Source organism: Saccopteryx bilineata, chromosome 1 (genome assembly GCF_036850765.1).
Source record: "Saccopteryx bilineata isolate mSacBil1 chromosome 1, mSacBil1_pri_phased_curated, whole genome shotgun sequence".
Taxonomy (NCBI): domain Eukaryota; kingdom Metazoa; phylum Chordata; class Mammalia; order Chiroptera; family Emballonuridae; genus Saccopteryx; species Saccopteryx bilineata.
Window position 1 is genome coordinate 124,248,191 of NC_089490.1, and position 24,300 is coordinate 124,272,490.

The following is a 24,300-nucleotide window of genomic DNA, read 5'->3' on the forward strand; positions in this document are numbered from 1 at the left end:
TGAGTTTAAATCCTGGCCCCATCTCTTACTAGCTATTGAGTCATTGCAAGTTACTCAATGTCTCTCTCAATTCCCTCAGCTGAGAAATGGGTATAACAATAGTACCTGCTTTATGAGGTACTTGGGAAGCTTAAGTTAGATACAACAGAAAAAGGCCAAGAACAATACCTGGAAAACAAAATGTCCTCAGTAAATGATAGAAGTACTTTGTAGTGAATAAAAAGTAAGAAAGAGTTTTTCTTATTTTACATTTATGTGTGTGTATGTGTAAGTGCGTGTACATATTTGTATTTAAATCTGGAGGTCTTGCATTTAAATTTAACTTCTTGTAAGAGAAAGCAGGATTGGAAAGGGTGGTTAAGTGAACTGAGGATTGTCAAACCCTCTATCAGCACCAGAACTTCCCCATAATCTAGTCTGCTACAGCGACCTTTCCAGAATTTCAGAACAGGCTTACCTGAGCAGCAATGTGGAAAAGGGCTTTCTCCTTCTAGAGTGAGTCCAGAACGACTGCTGGTGACACGGGCACGGGCAGGAAATGGGGTGAGCTCCCTTCCAGCAGAGGAACACTGCCACTGAGAACTTCTTAAGTAACTTTTCGGTAAAAGATCATTGGTTTTATTGTTCCTATTTGACCCCTTTGCCGTGCTTCCTCTCAGGAGTTTTTAGTAGTGGGTGGGTAAGTCAGCTTTGCAGCTAAGCCAGCTAGGCAAATAAGTTGTTTTGACTATAGTGCCTACAAATATAGAGGTATATGCATATGTATATTCTTTCCCATGCATGCACCAGGAGAGTTGCGAAAGCATGAGAATTAAAAGTATATCACAGATGTTATAAAAGAGCACATCAGGATGTTTCCTTCAGTGTAAAAGCCAAATCAATAGTGTTTGTTATACAAGGTACACACACACAAGCATGCACGTACACACGTGCAGTGGTTTCAGCCTTGTAATCTTTTCATTTGGGGATCGTCTGGTGAGATTTAGTCCTTTTGGGCAGAGCAGGAACCTCTAGGTTTTAAAACGACTGATCTTGTATTCTCAGCCTCTGGAACAGCTGATCTGGACTGATTTCATGGGTAACCAGATCAATTGTGAAGACATTCATACTTAAGAGGACATGGGGGAAGGGAATCAACTGAAATAGCCTATGAAGTGGACTATAAAATCACTATCAGAATAGGCATTAAAAACACAATAGAATTTCTTCACAGCCTGGTTCTTCTTTATACAAATTAGGGCAGTGAACCCTTCAAATTAACCCCGAAGCCAGGACTATGTGGTCAGGTAAGGAGGCAACACCAGGAGCAGTAAAAATCTTGCTATTAATCTGGCTGGTCAATTATATATATATGGGTGTTATTCCTTCTGCTCTAACTCAACATTTCAGATCAGATGAGTTTTCTATTTAACAATTACTTGGATCTAAAACAACCAATTATTCAGGGTGTTGTTTTTTTTTCAAATTCTTTAGGATTGCAGAAAGAAAATCACAGCAAGCTAAAGTATTATGTTAAAAAATGAGGTCTAATAGCATAACAGCATTATACACATAAAATGTCCTGATGCACCAGTGGAATCAAGTGATTGAAAAAACTCCCATCCTTAAACAATTCATTCACAAATGTGCAAAGGGTAATTAAATATTATTTCTATTACACATGGAAATAATAGATCATGGACTTATTGATCCAAAATATGTAATTGCAGAGCTGTTTTTACATTATTTATTTTTATCTTTATTTCAAATGATTTTAAATAATAAAACTTTACATGTGAAATGGTACCTAACTGCATTTTGCTGAATTGGTTTTACTCATTTTTTCTCCTGTGTGCTCTGCTTTCCTCCCCTTCTCTCACTCTCTTGGCTCCTGACTTTATTGGGCAAAATAGCATAACAATAATAATAATTTAGGTTCATTTTTTCTTTTGCTACATACAGTTTCACTTTCCCCTCTCATTCTTTCTTATTTCTGCCGTCACCCCTGGAAGGCAGCCAGAAGCCACACTGGAGAGGGGCCAGGGGGCCCTGTTCCTGAGCAGTCAGAGTGCTTCTGTGTATATCTCTGCGCGGCTGACCTCAGTCACCATTTACAATGTGGAGTGGAAAGTGTGGGTTGGAATAGTCAGCATTCATAAGTCAACTGGTTATGTGATACAAAAATATATCACCAACTTCAGAATTTATAGCAATAACATTTATGTATCGTGTTACTCCTAGAACAATCCAATTTATAAAGTGCCTATTGTGTATACATAAGAAATAATCATAAATCATTTACATTAAACAGTGTCAACCGGCAAAACACAACTTTCCTGCTAAATTCTGCACACTGAGATTAATGAGATTTTTGGGGAAAAAAAGCACACTAAAAAAGAAATCAACTCTGATTCATCCTAGGTGGATAACATATCCTTATAAAGGAGCAGGTGTCTGTAGCATGATTTAGAATACCTATGGAGCATCTCTGGAAAATATTAACCTTCTCTGAAGTGGAGAGCCATCAACAAAGCAATCTGGGAATGTGGCAAAAACCCAAGTCTGTCACCAACCTCAGTCTTTCTTTCATTTCTTCTCAGTAAAGAATGGATTTAACACAAACAAACAAACAGAGACCACCTTAAGGCCCTATTTGACCAGCTGTCTGATATGTTTTCATATATAGGCATGTCTAGAGAACCTGGGAAAGATTATTTAGATTTTGTACTTAAGTCTTTTACTCCTTGTGGGAGAAAAATCCCCATCAGTGAGCAAAGCCATCAAGAACCCAAAAGTGAAATGCAAATATGTGTGTGAATTGTCTCCCTCTGTTCACTGTCTAGCTCAACCCTTGGCCAGAAGGCAGCTGTCTTTAGAAATCAATGCTTTGGGGTCTTGAATTAAACCTATTCCTTCTCCCTAAAAAGCCATTAAAATTAACAATAGAAAGTGTTTTGACAGTTCACATCTGTAAAAACATTTGATTTTATCTGAAACTCACACCTACATAGCTGAATTGCACATCATAAAATAAAAATATATTTTGAATTACTCCTACCTTATTTCTCTTACAGTATTTAGCCCTCTATCTTCTATCTTTAGAAAGCATTACTAGAGTAAAATATTCTTCTACCTTAACTCACAGTCTTCAAAATGCCCATTGATTTCTTTTAGCCAAATGGATGAATAACAATTTTCTTACATATAAAATAATTTCCTTTAAAAAACTTCTCCAAACTCTATTAATAACTAGAGTTACTGTGGAGAAAAGCAACTCTCTATCTGGGTAAAAATTAAAATTGATTCTGAAAAACAGAATAATATTCAGCAGGAAAATCTGTAAACTAGTTTTCAGTGAACACAAGACCTGCTTTTTCTCAGGCAAAGGTAACTGACACTGCCTAAAGATACCTTGTAATCTAGAAAAGAAAACTAAACAACCACACAGAGAAACAACAGAGCCACAGACTTCTCAATTGAAGTGAGAACTGGTGCTAAACACAAGTTTTCAGGAGAAGATATTTTAAAATAACATGTTAATCTGGAAAGTCAGATACACAAGTGAGTTTGTAAATATGTTTTGAAAACGGCATTACCCATATTAGCTGAATTTCAGTCGCATTAATTGGTAGAAAAAATAGGATGTAAACTGAAGAAGCAGTGACACCTCACTCTAGTCATTAAAAGAAGATTTTGGTTACAAAGCTTATCCATTCAAGAGGAAGGAACAGCGTGAACTTCAGAAGGTTTTTATTTGTGTGACGAGAAACAAGAGGACACAGTGAACCTTTCTTCATTTAACACTTCATTCTTTAAATTTAACTGGGAATTACAGAATTCTTTCCTGTTTTTGAGTGGCATTTTGATTCACTTAAGAAGAAAAACTCTTGTGCTCAGTGAGGCGACTTAAAATCCTAGGGTAACTCCTTCTATTTGTCAATAACTGAGAAATCTATGTAAAACTAAAGCATCATTATGGCTGCTATTTCTGCAGCTGCTACGCTAACCTCAACATTGTTTTATTTTTAAAATGTGTTTTAGATGTATTGACTTTAGAGAGAACGAGAGTGAGGGAGAGGGAGAGACTGGAACATTGATTTATTCTTGTATGTGCCCTGGTCAGGGATCGAACTGGCAACCTCTGCGCTTCACAGTGCTCTAATGAACCAAGCTATCCAGCCAGGGCCAACCTTCTTGTTAAAAGGTTACTTTTTCCCCAATATTAATGAAAACTAAACAATCACTGTGTAGGCATTTTTAAAGTATCTGCATTTTCCTATGACTGACCAATACTTCCTACTAATTCTTTCCACAGTTTTAAAGTAAAATTACTTTTTAAGAAAATAACAACTTGAGCCCTGGCCAGGTTGCTCAGTAGATAAAGCGTCATCCTGGTGTATTGAGGTTGCAGGTTTGATCCTCATCAGGGCATGTCGGAGAAGTAATTAATGACTGCACAACCAAATGGAACAACTAAGTGGAGCATGAGTTGATCCTTCTCTCTCCCTCCCTCCCTTCCTCTCTTTCTCTCTCTCTCTCTCCCCACACCCTATGTCAAATCAATGGAAAAATTAAAAATAATAATAATAATAATTTCACCAACACGATCCAAAATAAAATATGACTGAATTTTTTTTAAGTCAGCAGATCAATAGGTAGTTGAGTCCAATTATCAAAAAGACTTCATTTACCAATCAAGTTCATAGATCTGACTACTGCTTTTCACCAGGACTGAAGGGACCAAGTGAAGGCTAGGGCACACAGAAACTCAGATCCCACAGCAGTGCAAGTTGTGGACCCACAACTGAAAAGTTTCTCTTTCTTTCCTAATGCAAGTCTTCTAATGTTGCTGATATAAAGTTCTTACCGCATATAAAAGATTTTTACCTCATTTCCTCCTATAAAATAACAGGAAAGAAATACCTTCAGGTTAAACCACGCTTTTCCACTTAAATAACAAGAAAACCTTTTGCAGTTTGACTTTGATACCATCATTTAAAAACTGGTTATAGATTATACTTGTTTTAACTCTTATTCAAGAAACAATCCCAATAACAATTCATTTTCTTTGATGGCTATAAGTATTAATGCTGTTTTCGGTTTGTTCCATAAAGAATTTCTTAAGAAATTCTTTCAGAGTTTCTTACCCTAGAATCCATGGATTGCTAGGAAATCTATAAATTTCTGAAATTACATGCGGAATTTCCTATGGACCTACCCACTGTGATTTTTCTGGCAGCACACCATTCTTGTTGCTACCTAGCATCCAGGTACACTCTTTCAGTGACCAGGACCCCGCCCCCTGGGATTCAATCCTTAGTCCATGGATAATTACCAAGCTGACTCTATCCCTTGCTCAAACAGAGGTGTGTTTGGATTAGTCTGCGATTTAATCAAAGCAAATTAGTAGAAAGAGACTTTTAGTAGGGCTTCTGGAAAAGATAATCTCTCCTTTTCCTATTTGATATGAAGCTTGAGAAGATGTTACAGTTGAAGCAATGCTACTACCACCATCTTGCTCCCAAACAAAGCCCGAGACCAAAGCCATATTAGTGGAAGCTGAGAGATAGAGACAAACTGAGTACTGATTATATTATTTTTAACACAATTTAGCTCTTTGCCTTGACTTTCCATATTCTAATAGACAAGTAACACACACATATTCATAGCATCTTACTCTACAACATTTGCATAGCTAACTCATTAAGCTTAACTGCTACTGGCTTTCTCTGACCTTTCCAACCTAAGCTCTACTCTTTTTACTCTTAGATCTATCCTGGTCCATCCTACCTGTCTTTAATTTCATCACATATTGTCAAAATCATGCACCATATGCTTTCCTAATTTGGTACAGAGAAATTTGGTCACTTTCCCAGTCCTTTTTCATCAAATTTTACACAACGCAGGGTGATTCTCCAGAGATAAAGAGATGAAGGGAGGGAAGGAGAGTGAGCGAAAAGCAAGGAGGGGAACAGACTTTAAACACTAAAGATTCAGATAGAAATCCATGCAGCCATGCATCAATGGTTGCACAAATTGAGATTTTACAAAAATATATTATGGGTTAAGCAAATATCATTACCATGGGTTAGAAGGAAAGAATTTTTATGCATTTTGATCTTGATTCCAACCATACTTAGCTGACACAATTATAAAGCCCCTAAAAGTAACTGCTGGGGCTTAGAAGCACTTGCCACTTCCTTTGAACTAGCTCTATAAATGACAAGAGTGGGTGTTTGGATTAAATAAATAGATTAATAAACACCTCTGGAATACCCAACATAAAAGTTGATTTATGCTCTATTGCCAGCAGTAATTCAAGGAAATGCCATGCTATTCAAAAAAATATTGCATGTTGTTCTCACCACTTTGCCAATATTATTGCATTATGTAAGTATGACAATATCTATATTCTTTTCCCGTACGAACTATGCATAAAAGCCAATAGATATTAAACCACTTTAAGTTTACATGAACATCAGCACAAGAACTGCTTATATTTATAACTCTGATGGATGGCCTTTCATTTGTAAATTTATAGTATATCCATAAATTCTTTAGGGAACCAAGAGGTTCATTCAAAAATTGCCATAACATTTATCTATGCAAAGATGATGAATATGGTTTATAAAATTAAATGCTTTTAAAAATTAAAATCATATTGCAAAGAAAAAGCAAATGTTTCTTCCTGGTTTGCTCACATTTTTAAAATGATCTGAATTGTACTCTCAGCAGTTATCATAGTTAATCTAGATAGCAATAATAACATGCTTATTAAATATGTCCAAATATATTGTTGTTTACGGTTGTATGAACTACTGGACATCAAATTCACTTAAATTCATTATTTTATTTTCTAATTTTATTTCTCTACATTAAACTATAAAATATATAATATATCTTTAGGATATAGTTTTTCTTACATTTATGGCGTTTCTTATTTAATTTTTCAGGATTACTCCCAAAATACTGCATGGCTTATTGTAAGCATAGACTATTATAAATTATAACTTCAATAAAATTACTCAAGTAAAATACATATTTGCCAACAATGAAAATAAACAAGCAGTCCTATTTATTGAGATACAGACTTTGCTCAACTGGATGTAAGTCAATGAAGTAGGAGAAGACAAAAGATAACAATTATCATAATAGTAACCAATAAAAATCAAAATAGCCCCTGGTATAAGTGTGAAGAAGAAATGCACATTGTTGCAATGTGTGGTGTGTTCTGGCCTTTCTAGTCTTCCTTCACTTGCGGTACCTTAGCACTGTGAATGGGAAATGCACACAAGTCACAGTACTATTTTTCCCTAGAATGGTCTTGAACTTTTTCAATCTATTCTTTATTACACGATCTCTAGATGACTGAAAGTGAGTTTAATTATTTGATTTGGTTATATGAACAATCATCTCCACATTATCAATTCTTTAGCAATAGCTCATCTAAGTCCAAAAGAAAAAAATTGTCCCAAAACTTACAAATTTTGTAGCCATAATATTTCTTACATATTGAGCTCTCTCTGTTTTGCTTAAAACAAATATAACATTAAGAATAACATAGAGTTTACATACCCCAGTAGATCGCTAGCTCCTCGTGGGCGGGAGCATGTTTACCATCCTCTCTGGGTCACCAGTGAGCAGCACAGCACCTGGGAGAGAATGCACACCCAATAAATGTGTTTGAATTAATTAAACGATAAAGTGCTGACTGGAATCCATTTGGAAGTTATGAATTCAATGAAATTACCATTCTATATAGCAACACTCTTCCTCTATAACCTATATTATTAAAATAGCAGTGAACATTGTTACACACATGAATGACAACATTATTCTGAATACTCAAGTCTCGAGAATAATTGCTTTTAAGTGCTTATAATATTATATATTATTTTTATAATTTTAATTTTTAATTTATTGTGTTGGTATGATTTCAAGTGTTCCACTCAATATACCACCCTCTACACACCACATTGTGGCCCCCGATACCTCACACAAAGTCTCTACATTATATATTTTATTGTCTTGGTTTCGGTGAAAGGAATACAATGAGGTGTTTGAGATCATGAACTTTGGAATTAGTCTGACACAGGTCTAAATACATCTTCCATCATTAAAGGGTCATTTAATCTCTCTAAACTTCATCTTGCTTTTAAAATATATTGCTCACAAAAATTAGGGGATATTTCAAAATGAATATGAAGCGATAAAAAAAGAAACATTTGATTTGTCTTTTTATTAAACAAGAACATCAAAAAACCAAACGAAGAGTCAAAGAAAGTTGTTTGATTATGCAAATGAGATGCAAAACCAACTTTTATTTCATTGGTGAAAATGCACTATACAAAAGTCTGAAAGTACTGGAGTATCTGCATGTTTTCTGATCCCCTAATTTTTGTGAGCAATGTAATTATTGTATCTTTCTAATTATAGTAACAGGGTTATAGGAAACAGGGCTTAGGACATTGCCTGACACACAGTATACCTTCAATAAATGATAACTACATTTTTTATTCGTGTCTCCCTTCTTTTTTGTTTGTGTAGTGAAGAGTAAACCTTAACCAATGAGAGGTCTTGCTTTTGCCTTCAGCTACTGGGATGTGATCTTTAGGCCCTTGAAATGTCATTCCCATTGGAGTGTCTTTGTTTGCCTAAAAGCTCTGGCCAGGGCGTAGTCTAACAAATTGATTGATGATGGGGGCTTGGGGTTTTGGACTACGCACATCAATTCTGCTTCCAGAAGAAACTGGAAACTAAGGGTAGCAACCCCACACTGACATCCAGCAGGGGCTGGAGACTAAATGTCAGCCACATGGGCAATATATGATCAAGTCCCATTAAAAATTCTGGATACCAAAGCCTCGCTTGAACTTCCCTGGTTGGCAATGCTCCATACATATTGTCATCAATGCTGGTAAAGTAACATGTCTTGACTTCAGAGTCAGGGCACAATGAAAGCTCTGTTGTGGATTCCTCCGCTTCAGACGCAGCCTTAGATACTTCATCCCCTGGCTGATTTTAATCTGTATCCTTGCCCTGTAATAAACTTTAACTATGAGTATAACAGCTTGCATTGAGTTCCATGAGTACTTCAAGCAAATTGTCAAGACTGAGAGTGGTTTTGGAAATCCCTCAAACTTGCCATTAGTGTTAGAAGTGAGGGTGGTCTTGTGTTGAGGACTGACTCCCTCAAACTTTGCTGTTAAGTAACTGTACCATTGGTGAAACTCTCACACCTTTCTTCTTTAAATCTAGAAAGCTCAGAAGCTGTGAGGCGCCTTGCTTTACCATTCAAGTGAACTTAACAAAGCTTTCATGTTACAAATCACTTTGAAATGATGGTGTTTATGTATAGATTGTACATCATCATTTTATCTCTCCTTGCACCAAGGAAAGCCCCTTCTCCGTAATATATATAGAAATGTTTTGTTTTGGCAATTTATATTTATAAGTAAAAGAGTCACATACAAGTAAAAATTTTAAAGATAAGTAATAGCATATTTGTCAAAGTTAGATATTCGAAAATTAACTTCATTAAGAGATACACTGGTTTTCAAACAAAATATTTCAAACAAAATAGAGTGTTCCTATGAAAACTTTTGTAAGGTAGAAAGGTGTAAAGAACCTATTTTGCTAACTAAAAGAAAGCCAAAGAAGACTTTTGCTTTTATAAGCCTTACTGTCCTAACATGTACCTCTGTGAAACCAGCGCCATAACCCGAACTTTTGGGGAGTAGGGGCACCTAAGCTGCTTTGGCTTCTCCTAGCTGCTTAGACTGCAGCATGCAAGGGGCTGCTTAAAACTCAAAAAATAAATAGATAAGCTTTTACAAGTAACAGTTTGGTAGGTAGAATTTTGAGATGGCCTTCAAAGCCTCCTTTGAGTAAACCGTGTTCTATATAATCCCCAGAACTGCGAACGAGATGGATTTTACGCCTGTGAATAGAATATATCATATAACACAGTTGACTTTAAACAGGGAGATTATCTGAGTAAGCCTAACTGAATCATGTTCACCCTTGAATCTTGGTTTAGAAATCAAAAACAGAGGAACATGGAGATTTTAGACCTTAGAAGTACTGGCACACCATTGCTGGCTGCAGGATAGAGGGGCCACGTGGGAAGGAATACACATAACCTCAAGGAGCTAGAGGCAACCCTTAGGTGACAACCAGCAGGGAAACAGGGGACTTCAATTGTACAACCGCAAAGAGCTGAATGCCACCAACGAGAATACGTTTGGAAGTGGATATTTTTTCCCCAGAGCCTAGAAAAGAACTCAGTCTGGCCAAACTTGATTTCAGTCTTCTGATTCCCTGAGCAAAGAACCCAGCCACTCCATGTTGGTCATGCATGAACTTTGAGCTAATAATTAAGTGGGCATTGTTTTAAGCCCCTGAGATTTTGATCATTTGATACAGACCAATAGACAGCTCATGCACACAGGACCCGAGGATTCTGCATGTATTTTACTGACCTCTCTTCAGTCTTTCACTCTAAAAACAAGTATCACTTACGTGCCAGGTTCCATTAATCAAATCAACTCCAGAGTACCAGTGCCAGCAGTGAAAATGCAGGGACCCACCATGAATGAAAAATACAAAAACAGGTACTATGCCATGTGCTATAAACAATATATTTAATATTTGTGTTCTCTCAAAATTTGTATGTTGAAACCTGATGCCCAATGTGAAACCTGATGCCTGTGAGAAGTGCTGAATTCATGGGATTAGTGTTCTTGTAAGAGACCCCACCGAACTCCCTAGCTCCTTCCACCATGTGAGGTTACAGCAAAAAGACAGGCATCTCTGAAGCAGGCTCTCACCAGTCCCTGAATATTCTGGTGCCTTGAATGTAGGCTTCCTAGTCTCTAAAACTGTGAGAAGTATCTTCTGTTTTTTACAAACCATCCCGTTTATGGTATTTTGTTATAGTAGCTCATATGTACTAAGACAAGCATGTATTTATTGCCTATGCAATAAATCATTCAAAAAACTTAAGTCTCTATCTCCTATATGAAAGGTATTGAGAAGGTAATTCTTAAATATGCTGTACATTACCTCTAAGTTTTCATGGGCCTTTTGAAGGGGTGGATGTAGGCAGGGAGTGTGCCTTTTTGAGGCATATGAGGGAAACTACCACACATTCAATGCCGAGTACAGAGAATCTCTAATTGTCTAGAGTAAAATCGGAGGTCACTAAGAAATCTCTCCCAGGTGTCTTCATAGAGCATGCTACCATCATTGCTCCCTGTTTCACTCCCTTTTTATTCTTCTCCTACAATGATGCCATATTATGTTTTTTATAAAACACAAATCCTATGATATTGTGCTCCTGCTCAAAATGACCAATTTTGATGATCTTCAAGATAAAACCTTTCATTCACTGATGCAATTAATATTTAAGTGTGCACAATATGCTAAGCTCTGCACTAGGTGATAAGGATACAATGGTAATTATGATAGACAAAGTTCTTCTTCTCACTGAAATTTTCTTTTTGAAAATATACTTTCTATCTTGTTCAACTAGAAGACTCTAATTATCTTTAATCCCTAACTAGGGTGACCCTCTTCCCAAGCAAAATGAGACACACTTTCTCTGTGCTTACATGAAATATTGTACTTAACCATATAATAAAATGCATCACAGTGTATTAAAATTGCATGGGATTGCATGTCTGCATCCTCCTTTAACAGAGTATGTATGGCGAGAAAATTCAGGAAGTCTGTGCACGCCCAAACTTCTAGGGTCATTAAGCGATTATGAATGAATGGGTCCTCTTGGGAGAAGCTGAACCTGGATCTAATTCCCCCTCTAGCGTGGGATATATAGGATATCTTCCTAATGAAGGGGGAGAATTGTAAGGAAAGAGCAGAAGCTAAGGTAAGGGGTTAAGGAGTGAGATCCCACAAAATATCTGTGCTACCTCACATGTTTTAGGTATGTTGTATGGTACTTCCTCTCTACCTTCACACCATCTGCTTCAATTATGAATCTGGATGTCTGGTCCAGAGTAGACCATCCATTATCTAATCCAGGAGTCAGTTACAATCTAGAACAAAGGATCATTAGTCAGTTTACATAGTAAGATAACAACTTTGAATAATAGATTTGGAAAGTGAAAAACAGTTTCAAGATTTCCAAAACACTCCCCATGTAAAAGCAAAAGTGAAATGTGGATACTAGACAGAGAGAGCCAGTCTGGAGACTCTCCTGTATCTAGGGAGGAAAGGGAGAGAGGTCTATCTAGCCAAAGAGAGAGGCAGAGCTCAGAGGAATGACTAGGCTTTCTTCCTCTTGGTATTTAACCTTTAAGGAGGTGGGGCTGCATTACACCAGCTGGATAAAAGGAACATAAAGGCTGAGTGAGAGTCCTCTTTCATGGATATTAGTTGTGGGAAGAGAATGGGGAGGTGTCAGACCTCTTTAGGGAATCCCTGTGGTAAATCTTGATCCATCTAACTTGGTGAGAGGGGGGGCAAAGGGGGGAATAGAAAAATGAAAAAAAAAAACACCAGAGGAAAATGATGCCCAAATAGATTGACTTAAAATTGGTTAGTCCTCACAGGTTGTGTAAACGTGCAAGAAATCTGAAAATGCCTGTGCTCTGTTCCATTCTCTCTATCCCCAACACACACACACACACACACACACACATGCACACACACGCACACAAGTGCGCTTGAAGGAAGACTGGGAAAGTCTGGGAAGGGAAAAGGAAGCAGGATCTGAAGTTCAAGGCAACGGTAGGTCAGCAGCAGCTGCTCTGTCTCAAAATCCAGGTGGGGCCAATTACATCAGCAAGGACAGAGGCCCCAAGGACAAGAGACATTATCAGAGGGCAGAGGTCAGGATGGATACAGAGCACACCCCAAGGCCACACACAGAGGTGGTGCTCCACACTCTCCTACCAGCTACAATGATACACAAACTCCTCAAACTCGGGTTCTCTGGTGGGGCCAGGGGCCAGGCAGCATGAGGATGAGGTTGTACACACCGAGGAGGTGCCGAATGTAAGCGGGAAACTCCTACAAGGTCGTGTAAGTGAAGGGTTGTCACCTGAAATATGTCTCCTTACATCCCACACCTAGGGTGCCTCGCCTGTCCCACCCTGGTCCTGGGCCGGGCCGGGCCGGGGAATCAGAGAAACTAACAGAGATGATTTGATAGAGAAGACACTCAGTTATTTTGTGTTACTTTCGTCTACTTTTTATTACCTTTCAGTGTGCCCAGAAGGGTACAGATTCGGGAGCAAGACTACCTTAAGGAAACAGCTCGATTTTATTTGTATATTAGAATAGAAGTGGGTCAATTCTGACCCAATTAGATATGTCTTAAAAATTATTACAATGTTTGATCAACTTATTTTCCTCCTTAATTACTTAAATTTCTATGATTCATTTCCTCCATACTATTGAAAATACATTATCTCACTCTATATACAGAAGAGACCAAGAATATCAATTTCTTAAGAGTCAGTAGAAAGATGAACACTTGTACTCCCCCTCAGCCTAAAACATATTTCCTAGTGCAGTCCTCTTGTGAAGTCTTCCAAAAAGACTACATGATCTAAAATCAATTGCTATAAATCTGAGTTACTCTGGTAATTTGCCTAGTTCAAACCCTTGTGATATGCTTTGTGCTTCCTTTTACAAATTTCAACAACATTCACATGTTCTGTTTAATAATGCCACAGGCAGTAGTGTTATTTTGGAAATCACAGTTATAACCTGTGGCTTTACCTCTGCATTGTCTCAGCGAGCTGAGTGTTCTTGGGACAAGTCCCTAGCTCTTTCAGTATACTATATTCATTCCATTAAAGGGCTAGCCTACGCAATTTCTGAAGTTCTACTCAGATGTAAAATATCTACCTCAATTAGATGGTAACTCAGAGAGTACCTTAACTTTTCGAATTAATGAATGAAGACACCCCCACACACACACATACACAAAAGTAACCTGATATGCCAATGACAATAGGAGAACAGGCAGCATGAGGGGCAAGAGACAGAGATGTTAACTGAGACCAAGGTGATCAATAGTAATAATAATCAAACACTTTGATGTTATATAGTATGTAGTAACTGTGAGTTGGCACCATACTGAATGCTCTACATGTAATATCTGGCTTAAGTCTCACAACTTTATGGGATAGGACTTCAACTATACCCATTTACAGATGAGAAAACTGGCACAAGAGATTAAGAAATGTGCTCAAGGTCACAGTGCTAGGAAGTCTTGAGCTAACTATAATATGTACTTCTATTAGTTGCAACCAAAGGAATTTAACTAAAACAGTGAAAAGTGTAGAACAAAAGAAATTCTAGAATCACTAAATATTAGAAATGTTTATTATAACCATTTCTAAAACTAAAGTTAAATGAGAATACAGTAAGAAGGTATTTCCGTGAGGTAGTGGTATACAGAAGCACACAAAGCTAGCACTGGAAAGGACAACCATTTCCTGCATTCTACAGGTAAGTAGGAGGAGTTTAAAGGCAGGCAGGTGCCTGCAGTGCAACTCTCCTTTTCATCCCAGTGCTCTTTCTATTGTCTTTCTGAGCTTTGGTAAAGGTCACAGTGGTTGAGAGTATAGGCTGTGAAGCCCCACTGCTCAGGTCGAATGCCTGTTCTCACTTGCTACCTGCATGATCTTATGCCTCAGTTTCCACATCTGTAATGTGTAAGTAATGATGCCTACTGTATTCAGTTGTGAGAATTAAAATAATGAATACATATAATGGGTGTAGGGCCATTCCTGGTAAAAAGTACATAATAACTGCTGGTCTTTACTACTACTACTACAATAAGTAGCACCTTTGGAAAATAAGGAGGCCAGCACCTCGAGAGCCACTCCGCAGCACACAGAAAAGAGCGCAACAGGCAGCTTAGAGCCGCTGGACATGCTCTAGACTTCCCATCTGAAATGATGGTCCTTACTGTCTTAAGCATGCCATATAGAAAGCAGAGCAAATTTTTGTCAGTACTAGGGAGAGCGGAAATGCTAAAGGAAGGAATGTATCAGCAAAGCTTTCGGGAGGAGCCCTAGCTTCTAGTCTTATCTTTACCATTAGTTACTGAAGTCTGAAAATCCAGAGCATGTCTCCAGGACTCAGTTTTCTTCTGGGAACTTGCTTACCTAGGGAGACTTCTGGAGGGTTCTCAAACTTCATTAATAGCTGAGGTCAAAAGGGAGATTTCATATATTAACTTTAATAATTCTAACCAAGTGAACAATGTGTATAGCCTTTAATTACTAAATCTTTTGTTTTCTTGTTTTGCATCAAACTTCTTGCCACTATTAATTTAGGCATAATTATAGGAAAACATGTATAATTTGCAATTCAAACAGTCTTTAATCTTAAAAGCATTTCGAAGGGTGGAAAAAATGGGGACCAGTCACCCAGCTCTGTCCCTTGCGTAGCCCACCACTCGCTCAAGAGATCTTAACTCCTAAAGGAGGAGCGCTGTGTAGCTTTAAAATGACTTCATCCCATATTTACATATTTTTAATAGGCTATGATGAATCTCCTTCCGCTTGACTCCTATTTTGAGCTGTGATATTTTAATCTCCATTCTTGCTGCAACTGAGCAGATGAATGTGCAGTGTGACAGAGCTCAGAAGAAATAGTATAAATAAAGCAAAGTGGAGCTATGACATCTCACATTTTATAGCTTTTTTATTGTAGCCGAAGCATAAACAGAGCACAGCTGTGTTATACTTACTGCTGTGAGCACTCCCTCAATCCTTGCCCCCTATTGCTTTTAAAAACACAGTGCTCTTATTCAGAAAGCTCTGGCTGTGGGTAGCGTGGGCCCACCAGGGCAGCTGCTACCCCAGACCTCCACTTTTGACACGTTTCTACCCTTTCAAATGTAGATTGGTTGTGTTCCATCTCATTCCTCTTATTGAAACCAACATGCCAACCACAGCCCGTTCTGTCCTGCAGCGGAGGCCCACACTCTTACCTTCGGGAAGATGGCTCCACCACCAGAACTATCGGTTTCACTCCTTCCCAACACACACACACACACACTGCACCCAAGTAGTTTACAGATGCTGTCTTAACAGGTGGGATGCCACTAGCTGGAAGTACTCCAAACAGTGCTCTCTCTAATGAAAACCCCTATTAAAATGAAGCACTTAAATTTTTCACTTTCAAATGAAAAGTCATGTTTGGGTGCAAGTTGGAAATGCCAAGAGGGCCAAACAGAGTGAGAGTTAGAAGAGCTGTTGTTAAGATATGCAAACTAACTCCACATGTTAATGCAGTCATCAGGTTTTAGCATTTTTCAGGCTGGTTACTTGTTTTATTAAAGTCCAAAGAAGACAGGCAGAATAAGACCAATAGTGAGCACCTTCTACTTCCGACAGAAATGAGGCTATGCACACAGGATTGGTTATTCCAGGGACAAGCACCTGAGCTAAGAGGAGCCAATGAAGTCCATCCTGAGACATTTTAAATAGAAGGGAAAAAGCAGCGAAGTATGAAAGTCCTCAGCAAGAAGGAGTAAAGCTGACATCCAAAGTGACAGGGAGACAAGAGAAAAGTGTCAAGCCATCCCAGAATTCCAGCTGTTCCTGAGGCTGCCTACTTTCCTGCATCCTCCAAATTTTGTTATTTGCCTTTTTGGTCCTCTTTGACCCAACAAATTCCAGACTTTTTTTTTTCTTACACTGCCTCACATTGGATTCTATAACTTACAAAAAAAGAATCTTAACTATTATACCGACCAGAAAAAGTTTACTTTTTTTTTTCAGTTGCGTTATGATTTATTCTTCCTTTTTCAAATACCACCACACTATTTATGGGAAGGAAGGAAAGCCCTCTGGCTTGCAGAAGAATGTGTAATGAAAATTCAAAAGACGCATGCATACAAGTGAAAAGAATATAGGGACAGAGTAGCCCATCGACCAGTGAAGTGAACTGAAAGACAGGAAGATTGATTTGCATCATCATTAACATGGAAGGAGAAAAGCACTGGACACAATAACAGCAAGAACCACCTCCATTGACATACATAATTGTTTTGAAACAACGGGCCCAACTGAGCTAACACAGGGGCAAAGCTGGTATCCCAAGCTTCTCAGCTATCTATCCGCCCAAAGTTGCTCTTCTGCCAAGCTTATTGTTTACCAAGCTGCCAGCCCAGCCCAGGGATCTGATTAGCAATTTGCACTTTTGTGAGAGGATTAACAGAATTCCTTTGTTTTGATGTCGGATTATCAAACTGCATCTTTAAAGAGGTGTGACCTCATCCAGATTCATAAACCTGCTCCCTGGAGAATGACTTGAATTTTACTCTACTTGTGAAACATTTAATTTCATAAAGGAGTTACTGTCAAAACATAGTACTCAATTCTTGATGTGTGTGAAGAAGCACATTTGTAATGTAAATAACCTTAGAAGTTTTGTGATATTTTAAAATAACCCATCTGGTGGAAAAACAAGGATTTTCAACCCATTTGATTCCGATGCTAGTAAATTAGCATGCATCTAGCTGATAGAACCCAGAGATAAACCCCATTCCCAAACTGAGGCTCACAGACTTCTGTTTTGAAGGGCCAGTATTGTTAATTGTACCGTAATTGTCGACACGTTTTTTAAATGGAAAGTAGAATGCATAACACAATAACCTAAAGAAAACGATAGGATTTGACGACTAAGGTCAAAATGATATCAGTGTTTATACTGCATGGTTTATATGTGCAGCTTTATCCAAATATAAAGATAAATGGGGATAATACAATAAGGGTTTTATATTTCTGAGTTTGTTCAGTAATAGGTAACTAATCAGAAAGAAAAGTCCCTGAAATTTCCACAAAAGTTTGATGATGTAAATCTTCCTGGGAGGGGGCAGCTACAGAGTAGTATGCAACAGATTGAGAACATTAGTCTTTAGACTCAGCACTAGCGTCATTTTTACTTGAGGTAGCAATCACCAGTTAATCCCACAAGGGCAGTACAGCCTGTGGAAGGTACGCATTACTGATGTGAGAACTTATTTGGGGAAGTCTGCAGATGCCCACTCAGCTACAGATGGGAAATGGTCTGCTGGGCCACAACAGGTGCCCCGAAAGCCAGACACTGCTAGAGAGCAAGTGGTGACTACTCACTGACACATTATAAGTCCAAACAAATGAGCAACCAAAACATTCTGTAGCGTAAAAAGGAAACAGTTATAATGAAACATGGATGTTTGGCCCTGGCCAGTTTGCTCAGTGGATAGAGTGTCAACCTGGTGTGTGGATGTCCCAGGTTCGATCCCTGGTCAGGGAACACAGGAGAAGTGACCATCTGCTTCTCTTCCCCTCTCTCGCCCCCTTCACCCGCTCTTCCCCTTCCCCAGCCAGTGGCTCAGTTGGTTCTAGTGTTGGTCCGAGCACTGAGGAAAGTAAATTGGTCTGACCACTGGCCCCAGATGGGGGTTGCTGAAAGAATCCTAGTCAGGGAGCATGTGGGTGAGTCTGTCTCTCTTTCTCTCCTCCTCTCACTTTAAAAAAAGGGTATTTCTTTTTAATATAGGGTTTTCCCTCAAAGTAGATGATATATCCAGGGATATTTCTTTAAGTTAGGAAACTTTCAATTACTATGAGAGTGTAATAAGGCAGTGTATAAGGTGTGGGATATGTTATTTTGTAAGCAAAATATGTATACATGTGACTATTGTATCAGTGGTTCTTAATGGGTGGTTGTGCGGATTAATGAATTCATTTGCAAATTTATTTTCTAAATATTCAATTGTTGTATCCCAATTTATAGCCAGTGGATGGGATGAGATCACATTTTCCTGGAAAATCTCATTTGAAGATTATAAGAATCTCTCTTTAAACAGCCCTCTCTTATATTTGAAAATATACTCCTCTGTATGGATTATTTGCTAGTCTTATCTAACTAAAAGTTGGATAAATTCAAAAGACTTGTAGTCACTTAATAGAGATGTAATAGATATTATCACAGCAGACAAATGCTTGAGGGAGAGTAAGGATGACAAAATAATTTAGTAAGAATTTGACTTTAACCCCAAGCTGCCTACATGAAATTCAAGAAGAAAACAACATGCATTCTTTATGCCTTATCTGGCCATAATACAGTACGCCAGCCAAAATCAACTTTGAATTATTTATTCCTCCAAACCATATTTATTGAATGTCTCTATTTACCAGGAACCATCTTGGGCTCTAGAGCTAAACCAGTAAACAAACCAGACAAAGCTCCTTGCCTTCACACAGCTAATACTCTAATAGGGAGACATAAACTAACAAACAAACAAATAAATAAATAAAATGAATTTATAGCTATGTATTATGTTAGGAAATACTAAGGAGAAAAAATTAAAGCGGTGAATAATAGAAAGTGTTTGTAGGAGGGCCAGAGGTGATTTTAGATGGAGTAGAAGGAAGGGCCTCACCAAGAAGGTACCATTTGAGTCCAGACCTTAAGAAAATGCTGAAATGAGTCATGCAGTATCTGAGCAAGACCACTGCAGGCAGAGGGAACCTAGCAGGAGTGCAGAGGCCCTGTGCGTGCGTGGCAGTGCTCAGCGTGTGAGAGAAAGAGCGCTGGGCGCTCTGGTTAATGCAGAGCGAGGGGAAGAGCAGGAGAAAAGAAAGTCAGAGAGTGCTGGGTGGGGCTGACTACCCACTGATGATCACATGAAGAAATCCCCAGAGGAAGGAAGCCAGCGGTTCCAGAGCAGAGAAAGACTTGAACGGACTATGATTTTACACATTCAAGGTTCATTCTGGCTGCCATTTGAAAGCAGACAGAGATGGACAAAGATAGGCATCCAGATGGTAGCCTGCATCACAGGCAGAAATAGTGGTAGCTTAGACTAAATTGGAAAGAGTGGAGAGGAGGATAGGTGGCTGGATCGTGGAAACATGATGAAGGGAGTGCTCACAGAGTTTTGCCAAGTATAATGAGTGAGGTGTCAAGGATGAGAGGTTTGGGGTCTGCACAATGGGAAGGATAGGTCTTCCTTTCAGAGCCTAGGAGGGCTTCCAGAGGGGCAGAGGGAGGGTACATGCAGAGCTCATTAATATGTACCGAGTGCAGTTGTCAAACAGCTACCTAGATCTGTGTGGATGGAGTTTAGGAGAGTGTTTACAATGTAAAAGAAACGTGTGTTCTCAAACAAAACTTTCCCTAGTTCTTACCACTAAAAGTGATTGTTTTCAAACGAGTCTTTATTTAAAAGTCAGGAGAGAATCAGCAGTGTATTCAATGATGGTCTTTTAAAAAGCACAGAAATCTTTATATAGCCATTTGGTTTTAATAGAGACATATTCTTAAAGTTTATCATACACTGATAAATCATAGGCAGCAAAATTCAGACTGTCAGCGCATGTAATGCATGCTAAAGTAAGAGCCAGGTTTCACGGTCTGCCTTGATACAGAACCAGAGTTTGGACAATGCAGAACAAATATGAAGCACTGTGCCTGCGTACACCTGTCTCACATCATGCTGGGAATGACAAGAAAACTCATCTCATGCTTCTGAGAGTCTGCTGGTGAGCCCTCATTCTGTGCACACTTTCAGTTTCACGTTTGATCTCTAAGATTTATGAGGAATTTAAAAAATAAATTTAAAAGATCAAATGTTTTAAAGTTTTCACTGAATTACCTGACATTCCTCCAAATCATTACATAAAATTGACTTTGATAACTGTAGATTACTTCATAATTATCATCACCATAATCATCATTATCATAGCTATTTTTATTAAGCCCTAGTTTAATGTGTTAGGCCTTCTGTATGACTTTTACAATACTACATACCAAGCCCTGTGTATTATTTTATGTGCATTAAAATAATTATGACATTAACCCTATATTATTAATAAATATTTCTTACACTCTAGCCAGATGACTTGTGAAAAACACTTGTAAATAGAGAAATTTCTTTTCCTTGTTGTGAGACTAAAAGCAACAATAAAGAATAGAATTACATAAATATATGGGATAGGAAGAGCAACTGAGAAAGTTGCACTCCATGCGTATCTGAACAATAATCCTATACCAAATATCCTACACCCAATCACATGTCCTACACCAGTAAAATACCACTCATTACAAAGAAGTCACAATGATCTGAGTTCCATATTGATAAAAATTAAAATAGTACTAGTAGAAATAAAGGAAAAGTAATCCAAAACTATTGGCCTTTTAGTGAGTAGTAAAATTTACTGTACAAAATATTAAAGAGAGAAAGAAAATCGACATAATTTCCAAAAACATTAGAAATATCTAATTAAGTATTTATGAGGTATATCTGGATGTCCAGAAATAAAATAAGCAGAGAAGTCTGCTTCCACAGTCTTGGGTACATCTTCCGAATCTTACGTCCCTTTCAGTTGGCAGGGCACATCGCTGGTTTCCTTGGATATTTTCCACATTGTAAATGAGCATCTTCGTTTTTGTGTTTTGGCAGTGGACCATGTAAATGATTATACTGCTATATATTTAATGTAGTAGATATAAAACATGGTGCAAAGTAAAAGAACCAATTTTAGAAAACCATAAAACATATCAAATCACTCCCCTAAAGTCATCAACCTAAGTAGCCTGCAAACGATGAGGTTGCTGAATACAGCGTCTCCATTAACCTGATCACGTTAAGTGACCTTCCACTCTCTTCTCATACATTCAGCCCAATCCTGTTGATACTGACTCCTTGAAAAAGAGTGAGGAGTCGCATAAAGCATGTCTGCTGGGTGGAGCACAGACTGAGGAGTAGATTCCGTGGGGACCTACATCACTCCCCCGCCAAATCCAGAAGGGGTCCTGAAGGAGAGAGGACACTCATGCTTCTTGTACATCTTACGTGCATCATGAGAGCATGATAATTTTCTCATGGAGGATAATGAAGTGTCATCTTATCACTTATTTTAAACCAAAAAGGAAAGTGGGAATAATATATATAATCAGTAAAACTGTTTTAAGTAGGCACATTTTATTTCTCCAAATCCTACATCTTCTTTGATGACAAGCTTCTCTATTTTCCTTCTGCCACTTTTTCTCTCCTCAGACTGTCTCTGACCACATTAGAGTCCAATTTATTTGTTCAGTGAAGTTGAACTCAAGGTGAACACCCCATACTTATATTATTCCCTTTGATTTCTCACTCTCATCAAAATGTACCTACTCTATGTTCTACTAGCCAAAGGCCAAACCTTGAACTTCCAAGATCACAGCTGGCCAAATGATAATACAGTCAGTGCCAATATGCCAGGGGCTAAAAGGCAGAAACTTGGAGTTACGAGGGAACTTTCAGGGGTAATTAATTCAATCCTTCACTTAAAACTGGAATCCTCTATATAATTTCAACTGTCATCATCTCAGATTCAGTACAACTCTATTTCTAGAGAACAAATTTTACTTCATTTTGAGGCAATTTTCCTGTATTGGTCTTTGTTTTGGATATATACAGAATCGCCTGTGTTCTCACATACCCAGATGCAGGCTCCACCCTACATCCACTCTGTGCCCTAGGATGCTGATTTCTGTGCCCTATTCTGATTTCTGTGAGTCACAATAAGAGATTCCCTAGCTTCCAAGCTTCTGGTTGGGTTTTAAATAAAAGGCATCGGCAGGAGACAAAAGAGAAAGAGAAGAGTGAGGTCGGGATACATATTTCTGCAGCCCCTTTCTTGCAGGCAAACATCAGCATCTGTGGTGTCTTCAGGCAAGTAGAATAGAATTCTCCATACAGCTCCCCTCCAGGGCTCTTTAGGCCTAGACTCAGTGACAACTGTCCAGGATTATTATTCCCAGATTACCTGACCACCCCTTATTGATTTTTTTAAATAACAGCTTTACTGAGATATAATTTTCAATTGGCATAACATTCAATTCACCCATTTAAAGTGTACAATTAATTGGTTTTTAATATATTTATAAAGTTGTACAGTCATCACTACAGTCAATTTTGGAACATTTTCATCACTGTGAAAAGAAACCCTGTCCCATTAGCAGTCAGTCCTCATTTCTTCCCAACCTCTCGGCTCTAGGCGGGTGCTAATCTGCCCTCCACTCTTATAGATTTGTTTATCTGGGCATTTCACATAAATGAAATCATAACATATATGCTCTCTTATAACTGGTTTTGTCACTTTGAATAATATCTCAAGGCTCATCTATGTTGTTAACATATACCAATATTTCATTTCTTTCTATTGCAAAATTATAATCCATTATATGAATATACCACATTTCATTTATTTATCAATCAGTTGATGGATATTTGGGATGTGTTTACTATTTGGCTATTATGAATAATTCTGCTATGAACACTGCACAAAATTTAGTGTGTCCATACCTTTTCCTTTCTCTTAAATGGAGCTAGAAATGGAGTTGCTGTTCATATGGTAACTCACGTGGTTTAACCTTCTGAGGCAGTCAGACTCTTTTCAAACAGCTGCCCATTTTACATTCCCATTAGCAGTATATGAGGGTTCTAATTTTTCCATATCCTCACCAACACTATTATTATGTCTTTCTTATTATAGCCATCCCAGTGAGTGTGAAGTGATATCTTATTGTGGTCTTGGTATTTTGAGCCCTGTTAATATACTTATAATTTAGTATATTAGTTAACTTTAGTAAACTCTCCTCATATTATTTCACTTAAGTCCATCATCAATTTCTTGCCCAACCTGACTGACTCAAAGGCCAGTTCTTTTTCATATTTTTAAAGATTGTTTTGAAATTCTCCCCAAGTTTCTTTTTTCAGGCTAAACAATTCCTCTTTATATTAACTATTGGTTTCTAAATTATCTACTCCTCGAATTCACTAGCTTAAAATTTCAACGTCCTTCAAATTATTTTACCCATAAGTGACATATGTAGACTGATCAATGTATACTTTACAAGATGATTATGTCATTGGTTATTAATACTATATTTCTTTTACTAATGCTGTTAAAGGTGACTACCTCTTGTCTGAGCAGCAATGTCCTACTATCAGCTTATATTAAACATAAAATCAGCTATAATATCTTTGTTTAAAAATGAAACAGAGACAGAGAGAGGAACAGATAAGGGATAGACAGACAGGAAGGGAGAGAGATAAGAAACATCAATTCTTCATTGCAGCTCCTTAGTTTTCTATTAATTGCTTTCTCATAAGTGCCTTGACCAGGGGATTTCAGCCACGCCAGTGACCACTTGCTCAAGCCAGCAACCTTTGAGCTCAAGTCAGTGACGATGGCGTCATGTCTATGATCCCATGCTCAAGCCAGTTGACCCCATATTCAAGCTGGTGAGCCTGCACTCAAGCCGGCGACCTTGGGGTTTCAAATCTGGGTCCTCTGC

General features: G+C 38.1%; 1 protein-coding gene across 5 annotated transcripts in view; it reads right to left on the bottom strand.

Moving 5' to 3' along the window:
• The window catches only part of SOX5 (SRY-box transcription factor 5), a 1,095,444-nt gene that overhangs the window by 889,102 nt on the left and 182,042 nt on the right, over positions 1–24,300 (bottom strand). For all 5 annotated transcript variants that reach the window (XM_066264766.1, XM_066264755.1, XM_066264754.1 and 2 more), the window contains exon 3: positions 7,555–7,631. The gene's annotated coding sequence lies outside the window, so the exon portion shown is untranslated. The remainder of the gene's footprint in view (positions 1–7,554; positions 7,632–24,300) is intronic.